Source organism: Cavia porcellus, unplaced genomic scaffold (assembly GCF_034190915.1).
Source record: "Cavia porcellus strain 051 isolate PalLab524CR breed Dunkin Hartley unplaced genomic scaffold, mCavPor4.1 scaffold_21, whole genome shotgun sequence".
Classification (NCBI taxonomy): Eukaryota; Metazoa; Chordata; class Mammalia; order Rodentia; family Caviidae; genus Cavia; species Cavia porcellus.
Genome location: NW_026947504.1, coordinates 42,069,668 through 42,092,137, shown reverse-complemented (window position 1 = coordinate 42,092,137; position 22,470 = coordinate 42,069,668). Strand labels below are relative to the sequence as shown.

The 22,470-nt window shown below is 35.0% G+C and overlaps 1 protein-coding gene and 1 long non-coding RNA gene across 12 annotated transcripts in view; one reads left to right on the top strand and one right to left on the bottom strand.

Annotated features, from left to right (window-relative positions):
* The window catches only part of Nbea (neurobeachin), a 673,150-nt gene that overhangs the window by 156,930 nt on the left and 493,750 nt on the right, over positions 1 to 22,470 (bottom strand). The window lies entirely within an intron of this gene.
* The window catches only part of LOC134472018 (uncharacterized), a 30,870-nt gene that overhangs the window by 5,224 nt on the left and 3,176 nt on the right, over positions 1 to 22,470 (top strand). The window contains exons 1-3 of one of the 2 annotated variants that reach the window (XR_010041842.1): positions 3,709 to 3,799; positions 11,416 to 11,476; positions 11,609 to 11,714. This is a non-coding gene — a long non-coding RNA (uncharacterized LOC134472018). Of the gene's footprint in view, positions 1 to 3,708; positions 3,800 to 11,415; positions 11,477 to 11,608; positions 11,715 to 22,470 lie in introns of those variants that run through there. The other variant, XR_010041843.1, reaches the window with a different exon arrangement.

Sequence of the window (22,470 nt, the reverse complement as noted above, 5' to 3'; positions counted from 1 at the left end):
TTGACTCTCATAGTCTGTTTCCATATTTTCAAAATGGGGTAATCAACGTCTATATTTTAGGGTTGGTATAAGGATTAAATATAATGAAGATTTAAATATACCCAAACATACAGTAAAGTGTTCCATATGCTCTTTTCCATTATTGCAATATACCATAAATAGAACTGTAAAGGAATGTGGGCATGTTTAATAAGTCGAGTAAAACATCACATAAGCAGATACTTGCCTTCAGTGAAACGGCTAAACTTCATGAAGGTAGGGATTTGTTTACTCTACATCCAGCATTAACAAAATGCCCATTTCGCACAAGGCACAAGAGAAGTGCATGCTCACCAATAGTAGTTATTAAAACAATAAATTGCTATGTATAAATACAAATTAAGAAAGAAAAATATAGCAAAATGTCAAATAATGAAAAGATTAATATTAAATTTTAATGTAGGAAAACGAGTTACTTCATATAGAAGGAAAAATTATCATTTAAAGATATTTTACTGAGTCTACCAGAGAATTTTATTTTATTCAACACATTTGAGTTCCTTGTTAGAATCCACTTGTGCCCTTAAAATGTTTAGTAAAGAAATAACAAGACAAATATAAAACTAAGATGGGTTATAGTAAAACACATAGAAGAAGGTGCAGTTTAAGTGTCCAGATACTCAAAGAAAAGAGAAGTACCTCTGCCCGATTGCTTTACTAGAGAGGATATCTGAAATGGACCTTGAAGGATGGCTGGTTTGTAAACGGTATAGAAGGAATGTAAAATGGACTCCAACAAGCTAAAAATGTAAGGGAGACTCCTGATATCAGGCTGGAGAATTATAAAATAACTCTCATTGACAACAGGCCTGGGTAATTAGAATTCTGTTGTCTTTTAAAATTGGGGAGTTAAGAAGGAAATTCAGAATAACTGGTCAAATAAGGAGTCCCCAGAAACAAATAATAAATGAAAACATAAATGAAGATTTCAGTATTTTAGATTTTTACCTGCTCATACTCTTCACTCCTTGTGAAATTATATTATCTAATAAAACAAGTTCCTACATACAACCGAAATATGCTTAGAGTAAAAACTGATTATAAAACATACTGCCTCTTAATAATCTTAGGCTAATCAAACTAGTAATATATTGAAATCTGAAATTTTTCATCTCTAAATGTGAATTTCTAAATTTAAAAGAGTAAATATTTTTGGCAATGATAGAAAAATGCATGGAATTTTATAAATTGAAGTTTAGAAGCATAAGTAATATCTGCCACCTAAAGACAAAGAATATTCTGGTATATTTTGGGGGTGACTTCAGCACATTCAAATGATGACAGTTATTATGTATCATTATGTACTTTTGGGGGGGGGATAAAAAAGGAGGTGACTAAAAGTGCCCTGTCAGTTTTCTACTCCTTGCCACCTGCATTAAAATGCAGCCGTGGCACCTTTTTTTTTTTTCCTCCTGAAGTCTGGAATTTCAGGAGCAGAGTACAAAAGAGCTGATGAGCAATGAATGCTTCACCCTTCCTCAATTAATCTTGTCTCTCTACCTTTGCTTTTGCTTTCCCTCAACATGAAGGTAATAATGACACCCTCATCCATTATCCTTTTATCCCTGTTATTCTCAAGAAATTGCTTAATAATATGTTACAGATTCGTCTTCACTCACATAATTCTTCCTGTCATTTGCAGTATATCATCCTACAAACATACAGCCCACTTTCACTGGCCGTTCTTTGAAGATTATTGTCAGTGACATCTTCAGGATGCGTTTGGAATCTGGAGCATCATTTCCGTTGCAATGGGGAATTACACTGACTTATCTGTCATTGCCAAAAGCACAACAAGCAATTCAGTGTTAATGCAAAGGTAACACAGGTTTTTATCGTGCAGCCAGAGCAGAGCTCTTGTAAATTTATGCTAATGTGGCCCTTTTAGAGTGTAATAACCTATTACCCTACTGGAAAAAAACCCACACAAACACAAACACAGACAAACACACAATCCTATAAAACATAGCTGATCCACTGGTAATGATTTAGATTTTTTTTTCCCACACCAATGTTGATTTTTCTTGGACTATTATATAGATATGCTACAGAAAATGTGATTGTATAGACTGCAGGATTTCATTTCCCTCACCCACATAACTAAGCTAATTTTGAAAAAAATATTTTAACTTGAAAGCATTGGCATAAAGGTACTCTATCACCACTGTTTTAGTAGATTTTTTTCCATAAGGAGTTCAAGACCACTACAAATGAGCAATTTTCTCTGATTGAGGGTGGCATTCCAGAGGGACCCAGGCAATCCAGCGTGCATGCCAAGTCTGACAACACATGACAAGCTGGTCAGCGTGCAGTAATTTGACTAATTATACCGGATTAGAGCATATTAATGCAAGCTGTTTTCTCCAGAGTTAATGACCTGCTGACTGGGTTCTGTTAGGCCCCACTAGGTCCACAGGCAGCTAAAAAACAAAACCCTGTTTTGTAAGCCCTCGTCATCTCAGATCAGCAAATGAGTATATCAAACTCCTGGGCAGCAAAATGTAAGCGACATTTTGTCTGCTGTAAGCTTATGCAGCCTTCCTTCACTTACTTCCTAAAGGGTTTCTTTTATAGAGAATTCATGTCTGTTTCTTTTGTTGTTGTTTTTGTTTGTTTTGTTTTAAAGAACTAGCCAAGAAATAGAATCTAGGTTAAAAAAAAATTAATAATTTTAGGAGTTTGTTATTATTGGAAGGGTACAGGCTACTATTTCAACAAAAGGGTTTAGGCCCAGATAATTTAAAATGTACATTAATTTTGTTACAATCTACTTTCTTCATAACAAGAATGTGTCAAAAATGATTAATGTGCAATATCATCTATTCTAATGTCATTTTATTTAAAAGAAATTTCTAAGCCTGTAGGAATTTTCATATTTTAAAAACATTGCATAATTTTTAAATTACATCAATATAAAAAGCATAATATTTTCAAAGTATGGGTTCATTTTTTTAAAATTAGCTCACATTTGACTAAAAGCTGGCTGGTAAATTTAATATGTTTCTGAAATGTGTTACAATTTATATCTATATCTTGCTTCTGAAAAGATGTCAAGTAATTTACAGAAACATATAAGATGTCATTCAAATTATAAATGCATTTAAAAAACAAGGTCACAAAGAGAAAATGAAGTCAGACTTAAGGTTGATAATGAAAATAAAAAGCATACTACAGAGTCATCTAAACCTTCCACATGTGGGCGACTAATGTATGAACTCCCAACTGACTAACTGGCGACGCTGAAAAAGAATTCACCATGAAGGTAGTAAACAAGCCAGTTCAGGAATAATTAGCTGATTATTCTTAATACCAAAACCAGAAATAAATTTATCCTAGGGGCTTTCCAAAAGGAAACTGTATCCTATAATTGATAATATCTTCAACAATATCCTTAGACTGAGTTTTAAGATTTATTTGTAGTATTTCTCAAAACACAACTTAGTCCTAAAAAGAAGGCATACAAGAGACCCCACTCTTTCCTTCTGAGAGACACAAGCTCCCCAAGATCCCGATGCAAGGGGCCCCTCTGTGAGGACCACGAAGCATGTCTTGCGGGCTGAAGCAATGGTGGCTAATCCAGAGATTTGCCAATAGTTTGTGGCATGGCCTGAGTGAGTCAGATTTTCTCTGTAGAGAACTGGAAACAGGAAATGCAGAAAGAACTGTGTAATTGGCAGTAGGAACTGAAGCAGAAATACAGTGAGCGGCCAGGAGAGCGACAAGAGCACACTAGCGATTTGAAAACACATAGAAACCAAAGGTATGAATATCTATTTGTTAAGAAAGAAAAAAAAAAAAAAAAAACTGCTCAGAGATTAGCTGGCTAAGTGGTTTATAAAACAGAAATTAAGAAAGCAGTTAGTTTCTAGATCTGACTCTGATCTTCTGTTTTTATATTCCAGATCAAATATACACATGCCTTTAATAGAAAGCCTCTATTTACTGAGGTAATTTAAAGGAGGTCTCTCTGATGTAACAGAACGGGGCAGTTCTGTTACATCAGAACTGTAGAATGATCGAAGGATAATATGTATGTGTGTGAATTTGCCAGAATTAAAAAAAAATAAACAAAACAAACAAAAACCCAATCAAAAAAAGAACCAGAACCATGCCCAACATGGCCCATATTAAGTTTGAAAGGACAGATTTAATCCAGGGACCCAAAATACTTATGGAAGAATATTCTCCTTAACTTTCAGGCACTTCTGTATAAATACTATTTCACTCAGACAAGATATTAATTGATATTGGGCAGCTGTGTGTTCAAGATTTTACTTCCTGTCACGTACCCATACTGCAACTAATGCATGCTGCAAATTAAAAGCAAAATGGTATAGTTTCCCTGCCAGTTCGAGACAGGAGTGAATCTGAGAAGCTTGTTTTGGAAACAGAGATTTTAAAAATACCTGTTTGAGTAGAAACCATTCCATTTCTGCTGTGGGTAAATAGAAGCAGGGCCAAGATACAACTAGGAAAATAAGTCTGAGCCATGTCTAACTCTAAGAATGACAGAAAATCTACCTTCAAACCCTCACTTTTGAGCATATAGTCATAAAATTCTTTAAACAAACGCATAAATAAGTATAAATATTAAAGATCTACAGTGGTCTACTTTTAGTTCAGTATTACAGCATGTGTTTAGCAGAAGGAGGCCCCGGGTTCAATCCTCAGCACTAGTCAACCAGCCAACAAACAATAACAACAACAAAACTTTCAGTAAAGGTATTTAAAAGAAGAATTTAGAAGAAAGTATTCGCACATAAAACTCTTTGATAACTAAATGATATGACCACTGTATATATTTGACAAGTATAAAACTTCTTATTAATGTGCTCCTTGCTTATAAAGTCTATAACAGGCTCTGCACTAACTATATCACTGCCAGTCTAAGTCAATTTAAAACATTTAAGTGTTCTGAGACATAATTACAGAACATCTTATTGCATCTTGATAATCATTAATAAATATTTATTTTAAAAGTCTTTATATAGTGAAAAATTATTTAAATTCCATTCACCTAAAACAACCGAACAGCACAGGTATTTTAACAGCATTTCCAATAGTGCTTTCCGTACAGTACTCCAGGTTGATATACATAATTTTCAGAAAAGCCTAAAGCTTTGAGAATTTACCTGAGATTGCTAATATTTAAGTGGATTATTGTTTTTAAAAGAAAATATACAATTTCCTTCAATAGCAACTTGAACTGTGTACATGTAATACATGTTTTAAAAAAACATTTTATGCTTTCCCCTGGTACCTATGTCATATAAAAATTATTTATGAGTTCACAATGCAAATAAGACAGGAAAATATAGGAGGTGGAATAACTTATAATGGCAAGGGCCTCAGACATTTATAAGATGTCAGATGCTACAGTCGAGTTTTCTTTCTTTCTTCTTATATAGCTTCTAGGAAAGTTACTAAACTTTGCTAGACCTTTCCAAGCCCCACTCTTGTCAGCTGCAAAATGAGTGCCTAAGGGCTAAATGAAAAATGATATCTGAAAATTTGTCTCAGAATACTTGACACTCATAGGTATCCAGTAAGTGTGTCCTTCTTGCTTCTTTAATCTTAGTCTTTTTCTATTCCTTTGCAAGCTAATATAATTTTTCTCAGTACAAAATTCAGTATCAGAAGCATCCATCAAATGACGCTTGTGGCTGGCACATAACAGTCCCTGAGTATTAATGCTATAACCCAGGGCAGAATACTTTTTACCAGAAAGGTAGGACAGAAGCCTAGAAAAATAAGTAAAAAAATGAAAGGACACTGAAGTATTTAAGTCACACGTATGATGTAAGCATGACAGAGGGAGGGGTCGGTGTGTGATTTGGGGCATGCACTTCCTTAGACTTAATTAATTTGTGAAAACCTCTCTGAAACACACAACTACTTTTATTCATCTGTAATATAGGGTATGGATGAACAAAACTTCAAGATAATTTGCATGGATTACTCCTTCAACTTTCTTTAAATCCCTCAGGTCTTAAATCTCTTCCCTATAGTAATTCTACAGCCACCCGTGGTACAAATTCACTTCAAATATTTTCAAAACGATGAGAGTAACAAACATTTGGAAAACTTCCTAGGGAACTCCATATTGAGATCAAAACCTTTGGTGCCCAAAATCACAATGAGGTAGAAGTTAGTCTAGCGTTCCTTCCCTTCCCTTTCCTTCCCTTCCCTTCCCTTCCCTTCCCTTCCCTTCCCTTCCCTTCCCTTCCCTTCCCTTCCCTTCCCTTCTTCTCTCTCTCTCTCTCTCTGTTTCTCTTTTCTTTCTTTCTTTTTCTTTCTTTCAATAAGAAGGCAGCATTTAATCTTTATACCAGTTGGATCTCCACATCAGTGGACTCTTGTAGGATAATTCCTCAAAGGCAACAGCACTGAATTTAGGTAGAGTTTAGTTTATACAGAAGTTAGATGTGGGTGGTGCAAAGCAAGTGACAAAATGTTACATAATTGGTTACATACACTGAGTCCTATACTGACAGGCAGCTAGACTTGAAACAAAGGAATTCTTATCATGATACAGAAACACTCTGGGGACCAGAGGAGGGGCCCTCACAGAGTAAGCATGGTTAAAGGCATTACCATAATATAGGAACATTCTGGAGAGGGACCCTTGAACTAGCCCAGGGTGCCTTAACCCATAGGTAGTTACTCTGACTCAGTGCTCAGGGGAGGTGTGCAGCTGGCTGTAGATACTGTCAAGGTCAATTGAATTCAGCAGAAACAATAGAACAGAAACTTGGCCACAGATTTCTAATTGATCATGAAATATCTATAAGTATATCTTATAAATGTGTTCCTATATTATAATTGTGCCCTAATATTCCCATTTCTATTACAGAGGAAAAATTGACTCCCTCAAATTCCCCAATATCTTCAGTAACTAGAAGCTGATAAGAGGAAGTGGCTTGTAAAAGCAATTGGTGGCATATAGCTTAACAACTGCAAGTGTCTTTACCTTGAACTTGAATTTGAAATTCCTAATGCCTTGAATTTTTATATATTTCTAGAATGCTAATACATATTATCTATAAGGAAAACATTTACTGCAGGCTGTTATTCTCTGGGATGCAACTCCAGCACACTAGTCTAACATCATTAAGGTGAAATTTAATAAATTGAAATGAATTCCTCTCCTTGGCTTAAAACATAAAAATACTTGGTGCAACTGAGTCTTGGACCTTCCCACAGTGACAGATAATTCCTTGGTAAATTCAGCGAATATTTTCAGTTCTCTTTCAATTGACCCATCAGTTCTGGCACTGATGAATAGTTCTTCCATCTTGAAATTCTTTCCTTGGCTTTCATATACAATGCTCCTGATTTTTTCCCTACCAACTCTTTTCTATTTCTTAAATGTTCTTTGCAAATACCTCTTTCTTTTCCAGTTTTCAGGAGATGATATCCTTGTAATGGGAAATCGCAGCAAAGGTTATTGCCCAGGCATTAAAACAATGCCATCCACAAAGGCCTCCACCCAGTGGTCAGAGATAACAACTTATAGGCGGATCACCGGCAAGGCCTCCCAGGCTCCTCCTTTTCCATCTGCTTCCTTCAAGAGGACACTGGGGCCTGAGCCCCAGCCTCTGCTGTCCCTCCCACAGCCAGTCAGCTCTCCAGTTCTGCTCGCTTTGCTCCTGAAATCTGTCAGATCAACCCATTGCCCTATTTTTTTTTTTTCACTGCTATTACTATAGCTTAGGCCACCAAAAATTCTTTCAGGATTGTTGTATTCTAATTCATTTTTCTTATAAAAGCAGAGAAATCATTATCTAGAAAAGTGAATCTACCTAAAGCAACAATTTCCCCTTCCTAATACCTCATGGCAAAATGTAAACTCTTCCATATTGTTTATGATCACCGTTAAAAATGAGTGCTATCTTCTCTGGCCTGATTCTTTTCAGCATCCTACCTCTTACATCTTTCTAAGAAGCTGAATTTCCTTCAAATTCTTGAATATGGTGTGCTCTCTCCGATCTCTAAGCCTTCTGTGGAAGTAGTCGAAGGACAGGCACTGAAGTTAGGTATGACTTCTATTGCCTGTTCCTCTAGTTCACTGATGGTGAATCTTTTACAGCTTTCAGAAACATGAGCTGTAGGTTCACTACCATTGTGTTAGTTCCTGGCCTTATATCTTGAACACATCAGAGTCACATGCTAATTAACAATGGGGACACATTCCTAGAAATTCAATTCTAAGTAATTTTGTCCTTGTGTGACAATGATGGAATGTACTTACATAAACTAAGATGGCCATGACAATAATGAGGCAATATAATCTAGGAACACCATATATATGGCAAGCTTGCTATCTTTCTTTGGTGCCCCTATTTCCTCATCTATCAACTGGATGACAATTATCTTTAAAACAAAGTTGTGGATTTAGGTACTCAACAGGTGATTGTCAATTATTTTAGATGAGAAGGTCTATTCAGAAATAATTGATACAAAAAGATCTTGGAGTTTTGGTAGACTCTTGTCAACACTGTAATACACTGTAACTACTAAATGATCATTACCACCCTAGGATAAATTACAATGATTGAAAAAGGATGCACTAAGTCTAGTATAATATCTTTCACAGGCATTTCTGAATATTATTACACCATAAAAGGCACATTTAAAATGAAAGACTATCCAGAACACAGTGGCTCATATGGTACCTGTGGAGATGTAAAATTCTGGATGTTTTAAAATAAACCCAATATAATTTACTAAAAGACTATGTCTGTGGGTATGAGAGAAAGAAAAGGATAACTCCTACATTTTGGCTTGAACAACTGGATTTGCAAGGGACTGTGATTTAAAAAAAGAGGTTGAGGATATAGCAATTGAGCTGAGACAGTAAAGGGAACTAGGATTTCACAATTGGTCAAGGCACATTTGATTTACCTAAGCAAAAATGCCAGGCAAGCATTTGAATATAAGACTCTGAGCTTAATAAAGATATGCAGTCTAGACATACAAATTTGGGGGTTTTAACTGTATGAATGATATTTAAAGCTATGAGAATGAGTGAAATTACCAAGGGAATAAATGTAAAAAATGTCCAAGTACCGAATTTTGGGGTAACCCCACGTTAAATGGCTAAGGAGAAAAGCATGATTCAGCCAAGGAAACTAAAGGGAGAAAGGAATAAAATAGGTCATAAAGATGGTGGCCTAGAAGAAAGGTTCAGAGAGTTATGCAAGGATGACACTGTGATAAATTATGCAAATACAACAGACCAGCTTACAGATTATCAAAATGGAGGTCTCCTTGGTAACCCTGAAGCATCTTCAGAAAAGTAATAGAAGCAACAAACCTAATTTGAGTGGGTTTAGAAGAGAAAAGAAAAAGTCACAGGCAATAGCTTCAAGGGGGGAAAAGTAGAAAAGACTTAGAAGAAGAAAAATTAACAACTGATCCTTATGTCTACAATTATTCAAGATGGCTGAATACATATTAAAAGGGATATTCAAAAAGGAGTCCTACAATGTAAAATTAGACTAAATGACTTAGTCTCTTCTAACTCCATGGCAATGGTTTTATAGCTTGAGAAATGCTTCAGAGTTAAACACTTATCTGGCAAGCAAACAAGCTAGGCTGACCTGGGCACAATGGTGCATACTTGTAATCCTAGCTACCTAGAAGGCTGAAGTAGGAGCATCAATGATTGGAAGTTCAAACCCAGCCTGGGCAATTAAATAAGACACTATCTATACACAAACAAACTAACTAATAGAAAACTCTGGGTTTGATCCTCAGGACAGAGCGCAAGGGGTAGGGGTAGGATTCCAGGTTGGTGTAGTCCAGTTATATGATCTACGGTAAGCCATTCTCAAATAATAACTCTAAAACTTTATGATCTACTTTATTTAGGAGTGAGGGAGTGACAAGGCATGTAAGTTTTCAGGGCCCTATGCATCACAACGTCTTACAGATGACTTAAATTTCCAAAGAGCCAAAGAGAGAGAGGTCCTAATCGGTCTGGTTTTTTGAGAGAGGGACTTAAAATATTAAAAGTTAAATGGTTTTATATTCAAGTTTTAGCCTGGACTGTTTTGACTAATTCTTTGAAAGAATTTTGGGGCTGGGGATTTAGCTTAGCGGCATAAGCACCTGCCTTGCAAGCAGGTAGTCGTGAGTTCCATCCCTGGTACCGATGAAAAGGAAAAAGAAAGAATTTCAAAGGATTAGTGCCAAATTAATATACGTGACTTTGTGACCATTTCAAAAATCTAATAAACAAGACTTGTAAATTTAATGATAGCATTGAAACAACTGCATAAATAATAAATCACACTTATAAATGTAATAGGTAAATTAAAAACATATAAGAGCATCTGATGAATTAGTACAGAGCTGGTGTTAAACAAGAATTTTATTTCTCAAACTTATATGTCACTTAAATTTTAATTAAAAAGCAACTAAAAATAAACATTATGATTATATACAAATTAAAACATGTATAAATAAAATAAAATAATTTAAACTTACAGAGTAAAGTAGAAAGTTTTATACCTTGAAAAGTAATTAATTTAAAATCAATGAATTGGTTGAATATTGAGTAAAACACATTTTTTTAATGTGTTACTGTAAATTGGAACAAGGGCCTTGGTAGGCAAGTGCTCTGTCACTAAGCTATGTTCCCACCCCTTTTTACTTCATTTTGAAAAAGAATTCTCTAAGTTTACAGGGTGGCTTTGAACTCCCCTATATGTGCATGCGGACACTATGAAAGTATAGTAGAGATGCTAATAATTTTTTTCTCTGGGCTGTTGGATTACAAGCAATTTTCATTTAACACTGATGTATACTGGTTACCTTTTATCATTTAACAAATGCTAAATTTATATTCAGAAAAGCCAAATATGCATTAGTTTTGAAACCAAAACAATAACCAATTTTTTAAAAAAAATGGTGAGATAAGATCTTGCTATGTAGCCCAGCTGGCCTCAAACTTGTGCTGTTCCTCCTGCGTCAGCCCATGGAGTTCTAGGATTACAGGCACGTGCCACCACTCTTGATTCAAAAACTTTATTATAGGGGAAAAACATGAAGACTCACTGATAAAGGTCACTAGTGTGTCATCTAAAAGTAATACATCTCAAAATAAAACATACCTTCAAGTATATTGTCTATAATAACACCGTAATATTTACAAAATAATAAAAATTTCCATGCAAAATATCAAGTCAATTTTAAAAAAGGAATCTTCATTTAATCCAAAGGGCAAAGTTATCTCAATGGTAAATTATATATTAGATAATTTTTATAAACTGAAAAGTCAAATTATAACTGCAAGTTTTATGTTCATAATACTTAAAGTAAGACAAAAGATGAGCTATACATGATTTTATATTTTCTGATTTCCATTCCCAGATCCTATAGAGCGATGGTGGGACGCTGAGAAAATTCGTGGACTCTTTTTCCAAACCCTTGGGTAAGCCCAAATCCCATGCACTGTGTTAGACAGAATAAGGAGCGTGCTGATAAAACACCCGACATGGGGAGGGACAAGGTTTATTTGTAGGATTTACCAGTTTCTGTTCTGTATGAATCTTCTCACCTGCAGAGTTCATTCTGCCAATGTGATGACCCTGAATGTGCAGCTTTCAAAAGCCCAAGAGACTCCAGCACTGTTAATTCACTGCTAAACGATTCCAAGCTGCTTCCACGTGGTAAGTAAATATATTATGGAATCAACTTTTTGGAAGGGAGTGAGGAAGAGGAAAGGAAATCAGAGAAAATATAAAACAAGAAAAAACAAACAAAAAAAGTTTAGAAATCATTTGCTTATTTCCTGTCCTACAACTAACCTAAAACATTCCTTTTACAATTACAATTTTTTATATTTGTCCATGTACCTTTTTCTATATGTTCCTTTATGAATGTGGTTATCATGAAGTCTGATTATGTTTGTAAAAGTTGAGTCAAAAGCACATATGGGAAGTGTTTTGAGTTCTTTGGAAAGAAAATGAATGGTAATTTTTTTTATCGCAAGATATCTTCATCAGATGAGCGCAGAATCACTTCCTCAGGGAAACCATCCCTGAACTTGCAGGCCAGATCACTTTCCTCACAGACAGCATGTCTGCAGGTGTGAATTCACACTGAATTGTGTGTTTCTTCCATTTCTGCCTTCTCCATCTCCCTACTGTACTAAAGCTTCAAGGGCAGAATGGTATTGCAGAGCTCTCCTCCTTCACCAGCTCAGTCCCTATTACTGGCAAGTGCTCCAAAAAACATTTTTAAAACTACATTTTCACTATGGAAAGCAGCTTATGGTGCATGCTTTATACATGCACACAGAGCTATATCTCTTCCCTTGGAAAATGTCATGAAAACTCAATGAAGGGATATGGAGTTTTTAAAAAATCAGCATGGCTTTATCCTCCTCTCCTCCATATTGGAAACTATGTAAAGATGTGAAAAGTTGAGGAAATGGAACTTGGTATAGAATTCACAGAGCCAGTATTACATGACTGGTAGACAGCTAGAATTATTTTTGCCACATATTCAGTTTTAGAAAGATACTTGTGTGTTCAAAAGTACCGTAACGTATGAAAAAGAGAAGTGTGTTATCAGCATTGGAAGCTCTGTGTTTGAAACCACTGTGGTCCAAATATAAACAAAGATGTAACTGAGTGCAAATTATTAAGCATGATTGCTATTTACAAGGTGACCTAATTACTGCCTCTTAACTCTTGGCAAATCTGAGAGTACAAAGACAGCTTTGAATAGTATCAATAAGTCACTTATATTTTTAGAAGTAATGAACAATCCAAAATAATATTCTTGAGGATTAACAGTTCTAATACTAAGAGAGTAATTTTTAAATTAGATGAGACAAGAAAGCAACGCAAATGACTCACATTTGAGACTCCACTAAGCACAGTTGGTATTTTCCACCCACTGCTCCAATGAAAAAAGGGTAAGCGGTAAAAATGTGATTCTGAGAGTTTTAAACCATATTGTACAGAAGTCACATCAAATTAATACTGAGGACCATTTAGAGCTTTTATTCTGAAAAGCTTTTGAAAGGGGATTAAACTATGAAAACTCTCATGATACTAAAGTACCTATTAATGGGTTGAGGAGGTAAGAAAGGAACAATGAGAGTGTTATTTTTAGATAAATCTTTACTTTGTCTGTAGCAGCACAAAGCTTGCTCTCAGGGCATACCAACAGCTCTCCAGCAGTATCCCACGCATACAAGTGCTGATTAGCAGAATTCTGTTGTCTTCCCTTTTTGAAAATTGGTCATTTTCTTTAAATAGTGATATGGGGGGCTAAAATATTAACAGATACAAATATAATTTGATGATACGGACAACATTAACAGAACAAAGTCTTAAGTAATGCAATTCTCAAAAGGCTATCATGAACTCTTTGTTTTCTTTAACTGCAGATAAGTGATCTATTCAAGGCCTCTATAAAACTGTCCCCTCCCCAAATTAGTTGCCACTTCCTGTGATATCTTGCAGAATACATAATTATTTTTTTTTAAAAAAAGGAAAGAGCAGGAGGAATTAGAACAGGAGCCTACATAGTTGTCATCTCATCAAATATAATGAATGCTCAAGAGGTTTCAATTTCATGTCTTTCCAGTGGTTTGTCCAATCACAATAGACTACTGGAAGAGAAAAGAGTAGGCAAAAAACATACTCTTCTTCATCAGCCCCAGCTAGCACCTGTAGCCTCCCAACATATACCAGCGATCTGACAAAGTAACAGCCCCCAAAGACAACTGGAAATGTTGCTAGCCTGCTGAGCCTCCAGCAGCAAGTGGGACACAGCACATGGTGGATGACAGCTTTGAATCTGTCCCTTCTTGCAGACTTTTTTCCTCTCTTCCCTGACACATAGTCACACACTCACATAGCACTCTTACGGCTAATGATGCAAACACAAAGTGTAAAGTCTACTTAATTTGACCCTTGTTAAACTCCTAATTGGATTGGAGCAGGTTGAAGTAGAAAGCAACCCTGGATTATTCAGGAAAGCTCTTACAAAATGAAGCCCAAATTACAAAAGGCAGCTCAGGCTGCAGGACATCACAAAGAATAGGCAATGAATTGCAGCTGTCACTTAAGTTAAAAATCTAATCAATTGCCTTTTTTAAACAGGTAACTTTTAGAACAGTTTCTTCATTGTGATACTCTTCAGAGTACGCTTGACCCAAATTTAATAAGCTGCTATTAAAGCAGAAGAGGAGCTATAGAGCAAACACTGGAGAATGAGATGGTGCATTCAGAGTCTTAATGATTTTAAAATGACTACAACCATTGCTTCATTCATGAGGAACAAAGCTCAGGCTCTCTACTCCACAATGTCTTAACATAAACTGTCTAAGCAGACAGCATTCATTTGTCCTTCATGAACTGCAAAGGTCAGCCGCATTGCTGCCGATATGGCAACAGTTTAATTGTGTTCCTTCTGTAGGAAATCTGAGGGAGAAACTGAGGAGTCCGTCTATATGAAAACTAGCTTTTCTGCAAGGAAATATACAGCTTAAGTAGAGAGATGAGGGGGTGCATGATATGCAGACAGGTGTAAAACATGAAGTAATTATAGAAGCTCAAATTAGTTCTTAGGCCTGAGGCGAAAAAGAGAACAGTGCCTTGACAAAAGGGAATAGCAAATAAGGGTAGCAAACAAAAAATGGCTTGAATGTGTAAATTAGCAAGAAAAATGAGACAGAAAAGCAGCTTTACTCTACCATTATTCCCCACATGAGAACAGAGCAGCTGAACATGATCAAGAGCGCTTTGGAGAAGAGAGACAGACATCAACACAGACTCCAAGCCAAGAGTGGCAGCTCCGCACTTTCCAGTCAGTCACTCATTATGTGCTGAAGTGCTCTTGAGAAGTGCCTCTTAGACTTGACCTATCATATTACTTCTTCTGTAAACACATAATCCCTGCTTGTTAGGTGGTGTCAACACTAGCATTCACTCACTATGGGAGTCTTTTTGCGAACAGACACTTTAGAAGTGCTGCCAAAACCAAAGAATTGACACCATAATAAAACAATTTGAATTTCAACAAGGTAAACAGATCTAATGCTTTTCTGTAAAATGCAATGTAAAGAGCATTACATCAATTTTCTCTCATTTGAGAAAAAAAAAAGCTGTTTGCTATGGCAATACTATTCTCTTCTGCAAATGATTATGATTAACTTGCGTTACAGATCCAAGGCCAGAAATAATCTCTACCATTGTCTGGTATGCTCACCCAAATTTCACAAAATACTTTTCTTTAGGCAACACCACCCTACAAATCTCAACCAAAACGTCATGGACAACTCATTAGTAATATCAAAACTGTGTTTGTCACTTGGACCAGACATGGCTGACCACAGGTATCAGGGGGAAAATGTAATGGAGCTTTTGGCTCACTGTATTGGTGAGGACAGGTATCATTTAATCAAATAATAATGATAACTCGACATTTAATGCAGGTAAATGAAAAAATATAACTGTACTTTTAAATAGAAATTTTATTATTACATTTCAGATTTAAAATGAGAATATTCTCAGGGTAAATTTGCATACGATATATGGGCAAAGAGAATGATACCAGAATTTTGTTTTTCAGCATCTTTTCTTCAGATTACCCTAGACCAGGATTTTATATAATACTAAGTATAATCTCAGCTCTTCTAGTGCTTTAAGAAAAGACTTCACTATCTGATATTAAGGCCATCTATAAATAAATCAAATGTGATGTCTTTGTGTGGTACAGTAGTGATGTGTTACCCTGGTTTATTCTATCAGGTAACACTGCCAGCAGCCTCATGCCTTTGGTCTTCTTGCTCTGGGTATTAGATAGGAACCAACTTGGTTGGGGAGGAAAAAACTGAACCACAATGACCAACTATTTGCCATGCCTAATGAAAGATACATTAGTAACTATTACTGGACCCATAAAACAATGAAAGTGCAATAAAAATTTTCAAACTGGGGAAGATTTTCTTTAAAAAAAAAGGTTAACCAAGTTACACTGTGAAACACTTCATAAGCAAGTAATCCTTAGTGCCCATGAAAATGTCCAGATGCTATGCCTAGATTTACACAGATCTTCCTGCTATCTGAATTAATCTTGTATAGGTAAATCAGAAACTCTCCAATCTATTTGCTTATTTCCCTTATGAAATCTGATATATGCGAAGTTTAAAGAATAGAGCTTCAGAATGTATCAAAATATGTGAAGTTATCCAGTTACAGCATTTTCTTCTTAAATAATTGTTTGTGAAAAAGTGAATGACATAAATCACATCTAAAGTAAAAAATAATAGCCAATCTTACAATTTTTAGTAAACCAAAAAATACTTCCTGTAGATTTTATTCTAAATAGAACTTTTACATATTTGTTAAGAAATTAAAGGCATAAAATATCTAGCTATAGGTTAGATTATAAATGGAGAGCATAATTCCAAGATTTTAGAGTTCTCATTCTGCCCAACATTAGATCATATACCATACCTTCCTAATTCTGTAGTACAAGGTACTGTTTAAATTGGTGTTTCAATAGTTATGACTGAAAGATGCTATGCCTCAACTTACACACATCTTCCTGCTATCTAAATTAATCTCAAATAGGTAAATCAGAAAATCCAGATGTTACTTTCTTCAGCACTCTACAGATATTAATTAGTTAATCTGAAGAATATGCTAAATGAACTTTCAGGATACATGAGTATCCCTAACTTACTCCAACAGTATAATTTATACTCTTGGGGGAATATAACAGATGACATAGTTTTTCTTATTAAAATCTTTTTGAAAATTCCACTTCCCTTTCTAGAAATAAAAGCATTGTCTTAAGGCAGAGAAGAGTAGACATTAAGAACATCTGGCAAAAAAAATTCATTGTTTCAGTTCACTTTTATGTGGCTACACGAAGTTGTAGCTAATAAGAGCATTTGTTGAACTTCCTCTGCAGAAGGATATTCAGGGTCTGAGTGAATCACTTTGGCAATTTCTACTACACATGAAATAACCTGCTGAAGGTGATTCTGCACTGGGTATCACATTCTCAATTTTTGTGCAATTTTAATTTTTTTAGATTCTACTTAATACTTTGAAGACGTGAATTAGCTATTTGAATAAATACACAATTTGTAGGTTAGATGAAAGAGATGCCCTACTCTAGAAAAGCAGGTAGTTAACAACTGGTTTGACAGAGTTAAGGAAAAGTTTTTTTAAAAATAAAGAAAAAAAAAGGGGCTGGGAATTTAGCTCAGCGGCATAAGTACCTGCCTTGCAAGCAGGCGGTCGTGAGTTCGATCCCCGGTACCGATAAAAATGAAAAAGACAAAAAAAAAAGAAAATTAAAAAAAAAAAAAAAAAAAAAAAGAAAAAGCCATAAGGAAGATACAGAAGAATTTATTTGAAATTTTGTTAAATTTTTTGAGGGTGGGAAGAAACATTATTTTGTTGAGGAGGACTGAATGCAATGGCTGACTCCAAATCCAAGTTCTGTCTGCAGCCCTGGGAGGAGTGGAAAATGCTTATGCGCTACACTGCTCCTGTTACAAAGGTATCTTCATTTTGGGTGAAGAGACAGTGTATAGGAAACACAGATATGTATATGTCATCACACATATGTGAATATATATATATATATATATATATATATATATATATATACACAAATACACACAGGTACCTACACAGTTTGAGACTGAAGTTCTCTGTAAAACAACTATTATTAATTACTACTTGACTCTTACATCTCTGTCCTTGGAAGATCACTCAAAAATTCTCCTTGTTATGAATGATAGACTTTTTAGAAAAAACTATTATGTCTTATCCCATTTTTATCTAAGTCAATTGAATTAGATTTTTTTTGAGTAGGCTAAACTATTCAGTTTGCTCAAGTTTAGTAAGACTTTTATATAATTTATGAATCTTTTCTATTATTCAAATGTTGTCAATTCATTAATTTGGTTTGTGTCATCTGTGTATTAACTTTTAATTTAATTTTTGTTAGAGAAAATTATTTATAGTATTTCAATCCTCATAAATTTACCAAAGATTGTTTTATGGCCTGGTATGTGGTTTATCCTGGAAAATGTCCCATGTATAGCACAGAAGAATTCTGCTTTTGTTAAGCAGAAGGTTCTAAAGATTGGTCTTGGATCTTTAAAGTTTCCAACTCTTACTAGAGAACTGTGCATTTCATTTTTCAATTGTCAATTTTTGCTTCGTATATATTAGGACTTATTGTTAGGTGTACAAACATAATTATTGTATCTTCCCAAGAGATTGACCCTTTTATAAATATAAAATGTTCCGTTTGTATTTAGTAATTTTGAAAGTGTAAAGCCTACTTTGTCTGATAATAGTGTAGTTAGTGTAACTCTTTTGTGGTTGCTGTTCTATATGATCTATCTTTTTAAAATCCTTTTACAACCTATCTGTATCTCTGACTCAAAGGATATAGTTACCAGCATGCAGTTAAATGTATAGGGCAGACAGTTAGATCTTATTTAACTCTGTCTGGCAGTTTCTGTTTTTGTTTATATTGTTTAATCCACCTACATTTAAAATTATTTTTATATGGTTGAAATTACATCTGCTATACTGATTTTTGTTCTGTATACTGCTCATGCCTCTTTTTAAAATTTGTTTATTCTTCTTTTGGTGCTGTCTCCTATACTAAGTGATATTTTCTAAGGTAACTTGCAATTCCTTTATAATGATTTTGAAATACCATAGAATTGATCCTCTGTAATTGTGGATTCTGCACGCATAAATTCTACATTCATGAATTCAGCCAAATGCAGACCAAAAATATTGAAAAACAAAACTTAAGGCTATACTGAAGAGTACAGACTTTTTATCAGTAGCCCCTAAACATTATAATAATTATTTATGTTGAATCACTGTTAGAAGTAATTTAGAGATGATCTAAAGTATATGGAAGGATGTATGAAGGTTATATGCAAAACCTGTCATTTTATTGAACAGACTTGGGTACCTGTGCATTTTGGTAGCAGGAGGAGGATCCAAAACCAACCCCTCATGGATACTGAGAAAAATTTGTATTACTTTTATTTTCTTATAGGTTGCTGTCAGGCTTAGATCTTATTAGAACACAGTCTTAATTTTTAAATTTACATTGTTTATCCCAAGATTGTGTTTCATACATCTTTGTAACAATGTTGAACAAAAAGGTACCCAATACAAACCTTTCCTAATACTTTGCTCTATCTACTCTTCTACATATCTCACTTTCTCTGTAATTTCTCAAGAATGATTGATTCTTCAATCACAAGTTCCTTTAGTAATAATTCATGATTTACAGTGATTAATTATTTTCTTATTTATTGCTGGCTTTATTTTCCTCTTCAACACATTCATTATGTGCTTTCTAAATTTATATACAGATAACTGTATAAAGTTGCATTTATTTTCTGTTGCTGTAATGGAATACTTGAGCCTGAGTAATCTACAAAGAAGTGGGCTTACAGTGCTGGGGATGGGCAGACTGAAATGAGCAACCACCATTTTCTTAGCGTCTTTTCTTAGCACTCCATATTGTTTTGACTCATTGCAGGCAGCAGAAGGGAAATTTGTTCATATGGAAAAGAGAAAAGGGTACAGAACTAATGTACAAGCTAAGTCGTTCCAATTAGAAAGGTGTCAATAAAATCAGAAGGGCCCCACTCCCATAGCCAAACTCCAGGACAGTGTCCTCCAGGACACTGTGTTTCTCAATAATCACCCAACGAAGAATTAAGCCTTAATGTGAGTTTTGGTGGGAACAAGTTGTATTTTTTAATGCAACAAAATAAAACTATTTTTAATGCAACAAAATAAAGTACTTACGGAAAAATATTTGTGCTAGTTTTACATTTCTTTAATAGATCAATATGACTGATTTCTTCTACCTAAGTAAGTAGAGTCACACTTTGGTTATATGTAAATAGTAAAATCAAAGGGACTAACGCTTAGGCTGACCCCAAAGGACTATAGTTAATACGAGTGTCTTTAACAATAACATATGGCTATGCTGACTACATGAATAAATTTAAATAAACTCTAACGCATTAGAAGTTGATGATAAAATTGTGTTATTAAATATCTCCTGAGTGCTCAAATCCCTAAGCTGCATTTGCTTTCGTGAAATATCTTCTAGCTTCCCAGATCCCAGCCGCTCCTCTAGGTCCATTTGCTCCCTTTGTGCGGCCTCTGACAACTCGGCCTGCTTTCTTCATGGTTCCCCGAACATGACCCATTGTGTTCTCCTGGCTCTCAGTCCCAAAGTTTCTTTTCTTTTCCTCACCATCCAAAATCTTACCATCACTCTCCAAAAGTTCAAAATCTGTATGCAAAATAGATTCTATACTTTAATACTAAAATTGCTTTTTTATAAATTCAAGTAGTCTATGCCTAACTATGGCTTGATTTGCTTCATAATTTACTCTGCTCCCTATGTTTGAGTGATCTTATTTACTCAACTGTTTAGGAATTTTACTATCCCTACTCTTCACCCTCATTTAGAGTTAGCAAATAAGACACAGTCTTCCTAGTAAAATTTGAATTTAGCAATAAAATATTTGTTTAGAATCCAACAATTAACTGGGGTTCTCAGGTGTGTTTCTAAGTCTGACAGCTTTACTCTCCGTAAGACTTGCGGTTTTCTTCATTCCATTTTAGCAACCTGACCACACTTATTTTCTCCATTTTGGAAGCAGCAATCACTTTTATCCTTTTGAGAGTGTTTTTTTGTAAGTTCTTTAAAAATTATCGGTCCTGGATATATTCAGTAGTTTCATTTCTCCTCCCTTTCACATCTAGTTGGTTGATTGATATAGATGATTTTGACTTAATGTAAATTAATGCCAATAAAACTTCATATTTTTCTATCATAGTATATATCTACTATTCCTGCTAAATCATTTTTCTTGCTTTTGACCAGTATTATTACCTTCTCTTCCTTTTAGCAATGGTTTAAAACATTCAAGTCCTTTTTCACCCCTTTTTTAAGTAAAATTCCAAAGGAAATTGAGGCTGAGTCATAACTACCATCAATTTTTTATACCACCAATTATAGACATCTGTATCCACAATTACTTTCTGTAATACAATAGTTTTCCTGATACATTTCCACACCTAGATCTGTACAGCCCAAACCAACACTGTACTCTCCACTGTTGTTAGCATACATTGAATACAGTAAATAAAATGAAATATTAATAAGTGAGTTTATCTTCAAAGCATCTCTCAATGACCCGCAGCCTCAAGAGAATGATGCCACTTCCTCGATAAAGCTCCATGAATTAACCCTGCATTTCAATTTTAACATTTCTTCTTTTGGTCCTTTTTCTCTACACTTTGATTCTTTTCTCATTGCTGAGACAAAATACTGAACGCCCATGATCATATCCTGCACATTGTCTCACTCTACACTCTCTCCCGGAATATTTTAAGTGCTGTCATGCTTCAGACTACATACAATACAATGAATACTAGATCTTTTTCTTAAGTCTTAGAGTCATACATCTAGCTGTCTTCTTGAGCTTTCCCCCAGGTAATCCATCAAACAGAGATTTAATTGAGCTCATCATCTTCCCAGAAAACGTGTTCATACTCCAGTATTTCTGTATTTCAATACATAGATAAGATCTCAGGATCAGAAGCATGACAACCATCTTATGCATAGCAAATGCTCTTTGTGAGTTCCCTACTTTCCTCATATAGTTGCTTTTCAGGTGGGAGCTATGACCTATACATCTCCTATCCCAGCTGGTATGATGCTTAAAAACAGAAGGATAGAGAAAGAAAAAGACCATGCTCAATAAATGTCTGCTGATAGGAATGATCTCTTTTTTCTTCAGGCTTTCCATCAGAAGGCTTTTGTGCATTATATCTAGATGTGCTCCTTTATGAGCACTGTGTTTTCTTCTTCTCCAACTACTCAGTACCAAGTCTACTGAACTGCAGCTGTAAACTCTGTGGTGTGCAATCCCCTACTGCCCTGAAAACTCCATGAGGGCGGGTCTGTTTCCAAGGAATAGGGGAGGGCAAGGAAGATGCTTCATTGATACCTCAAAGCTGAATGACTGAAGAACCTCTTTGCCTAAGTCCCCTATAAGGAATTTCAAGGGAATATTTTCCACATTCCTGAGATAATGTTGACAAAGCTCTTCAAATAGCTCAAGCCTGTGCAGTTCTATGTTCATGCTAACATAAGGTAACCATTTGCTACCAGTAACTTTAACAATTATAATTTTCAAACACTACCTAGACATATATTTAATGCTGGAAATGTAACAGTCTTTAAATAGTAAATTAATGCAAATATTTACATTTCTCTAAACTCATTTGAGAACTCAATGAAGAAAGTTTCTGAATTGTGTTCAAGAGTGAGGCTTCAGGGAACTCTCTAGTGCCTAAAGAAGTTTCAGAATTGCCACTTGTAGTC